The sequence below is a fragment of the Euprymna scolopes genome, chromosome 36 (assembly GCF_053919585.1).
Source record: "Euprymna scolopes isolate OS-2025 chromosome 36, ASM5391958v1, whole genome shotgun sequence".
Classification (NCBI taxonomy): domain Eukaryota; kingdom Metazoa; phylum Mollusca; class Cephalopoda; order Sepiida; family Sepiolidae; genus Euprymna; species Euprymna scolopes.
Window position 1 is genome coordinate 51,182,665 of NC_136517.1, and position 3,364 is coordinate 51,186,028.

The window sequence follows — 3,364 nt, forward strand, 5'->3', positions numbered from 1 at the left end:
ATAATGTGAAATCATCCGCGCAAGTGGCCAATAGGTGGAGAACGTTGGAAATCTGGGAATACTTGTTGTCATTCGGTCTCCAGGGAACACCACAGGTTACTGCATGTGAGACAACTCCTAATGAGTGAAATAATAATAATAATAATAATAATAATAATAATAATAATAATAATAATGTCCCTTCCAAAATGCACCACCATCCTGATTTAATATCGTAGATGCTTATTATATTTTCTTAGTTTTTAACCAATGTTCACATTATAGTATGATTGTCTTTTAGTAGTTATGTGAACTTCATTTTCGTATTCATGTATTCTGCATTGATATGAAAATGAAGAGTATAGCGGAGTATAGAATTCCTAACCAGGTAACTGATGAAAATACGCTACACATTTTGATGAAAACACACAGGGAAAAAAGTGAACATAGAAGAACAGAAAAACAAAACTTTAAATATAATTTCTGTAGTTATTTAAATATTTCAACGTATAATCTTGTGTGGAAAATCCAGCTTCCCAATAAGGGGCACTCTGGATAGGAACAAAAATAATCTCAGTCATGAGAGATTTCTCCTCCACCGACTGAGGACAGAAAAGGTGAAATGTAGCATCAGAACAGATACTACACTGAGATCTTGTTCCGAAGGCTAAGAAATGTTTGTGTTTTATGTTTCTTTAATTGTTTGTTCCCTAAATTCATAATTCAGTTTTATCATTGTTAGATTTTATATTGCTTTAAAATTACGTAATTTTACATAGATAATTTTCATATTTTATATTGAATAAAGTTCAGTTTCATTATTAATCAAATTGGGTTCTTTTTATTTTCTTTTTAAACGTGTTTTAAATCTCTTTTTAAAAATGCCCTCACATAGTATCGACAGTGATAGTTTGACAAATCTTACCTACATTGCCAGCAGGCATTTTTCAGTTAAAACGCTTTCTATATCTCGGTGGCCGTGGTTATATACTCTTTATACCAAGAACATATAACCCACACATTCAATTATAACTTTTACTTATTACATTGACAAATGAATCTATGTATACCAATATAATACTTTGTCTTGTCTATGTTGCATAGTTCTTTAGAGATTACGACTTATATATTTCGTTGTTATGTCCGTCTTAGTAGAGAGTTGTTAGGTGCAGATATATCGCGTATATATCAAGAGAGAGAGAGACATATTATGAGATAGAGACAGTCTTATATATAAAGAGACAGGGTACAGGCTAAAACAGCAGAGCCGAGCATGTAATTCAATGAGAGGAGATTTATGATATATTGATAGATAGACCGAGAGATAGTGCGTTTGGCATTTACGTTTGACAGTTCTGTGACTGGAAGTGTTTCTATAAATATTGACACATATATTTCTTACCTATTTTTGAGATGATGATTTGCACAAGTTCTTATAATATAAATGGACAATACCTTTTCTGTTGAATACATAACACGAAGACGAAGATACAAAAAGATGATGTTCTTTGTTTATACCATATGATGTGATCGGTCAATGGCTTTGCATCAAAGAATTCAAGTCTTACATGATTCTTCCTCTAACCCCGCTTCCAATGTTCTGTCAGCTCTGTCTCTGACTCCTCTCTTCTCCCCTGACTGACTGAGTCTCCGACTGAGTTTTTTTGACTGACTGACCAAAGCTTTCTATAATTGAGACCCATGACGTCATTGCATGACCAACACGTGCATATTAGACACATGGCATGACACGCCTCCGTGTTTAAGCATGCTCACTCACATGTTTCAACTCCGATTTCTCTAACCTACTTTACAAATATATTTTCCATTGTTCTGATCTAGATTCCTTATTTTAATTTAATTTCAATAACAGAAACAAAATTCATCATTACATTCCTTTCTCTATAAACAGATATCTAACTATTTTGTGTGAACTAAACAATGGCAATTCCAAGTTCCTTATTTTCACTAACATTCTGTATTTCAATAATATTATTATTCTGTATTTATTTTAACTTATTATTGGAATTCTCAATTCCAAATCTAGCTTCGCAAGTTCGAATCCTTGACTATCCTATTTCATATTTACTCACAAGAACAGGCGACTGTTCCATAACATCTATAACGTTATATATATATATATATATATATATATATATATATATATATGTAAGTGATGGGACGATTCCAATATTTTTTCCCGATTCTGATACAATTACCAATTACGTTTCTTTATAAATCTCCAAATATTTTAATATATAGCTGCATTTTTTCCTCCGATTACCATAGAAACACACATGCTAGATGTGCAGATATTTTCATAAACGTAAAAATATACTTGTGGGGGGGGGGGGAGCTAGCGATTTTAGTTTCACTGGTGGTCAATAAATATTTATTATTTTATCATTGTTATCACTAGCAGAAGATTTTGCTTTAAACAAAATCAAATAAAAAAGACAATTCAAAGGATCGTGTTGGTATAGGAAAATCAGTACAAATTTTCCGATTCCGATACCGATTCCGATACCCTAAACTATACCGATTTTTCCGATTCCCGATTCCGATTCCAAATAGTCGTCCCAACACTAATATATTAATACACGCGCGCGCGCACGCACACACACATACACATACATTAAAAGTAATATGGTTAAGATTAAACATAAAAAAGTAAAAAGACTGGTTGTTAAAACTAGAAAAAAAAGGACAAGATATTCTAGTAAAAAAATATAATAAATTTATAACTTAAAATAGTGCAACATTCAGAATTAAAAAGAATTCAATTAAACATTAAATATAAATTCTTAATGCTGCAATATTTTAAGTTCTAAATTTATTATATTTTTTTACTAGAATACCTTGTCTTTTCCTTTTCCAATTTTAACTAGTCCTTTTGCTTTTCTAAGCTTGATCTTAACCATATTACTTTTCATGCTTGCATTTTTCTATGTAATCCATGTTTTGCTTTGAAATAATTCTTTCTTTTTTGTGTTCAATATCATACGCATTGTCAACAACCCATAAAAAAATATTATCAACTTCTTAAATTGACCAAAATTTAAAAATCAAATAAAGGACGTCATTAAGTAAATAAGCAGAAAGAAGGGACAAGAAAAGATAGAAACAGAATTAACGGGTGACGTCGTAAGCAAAGTATTATAAGCTCTAGCACGGCAAAGAGCATCACTTTTGTTAACTCTCTCTATATAACCCAAATAAAATGGCATGCGAGCGACATTCTCTATCTTTGTAGCTATACCACTGATAAAGGTGCTGGAGGTAAACGTTTTAACTAGGCTGACGTTCTCCAGGGACCCGAATCTTGGATAAACCATGAAGGAGGCCGTCCTATCAGTACATGCAAAGTATTAGAGCTGCTGTATTG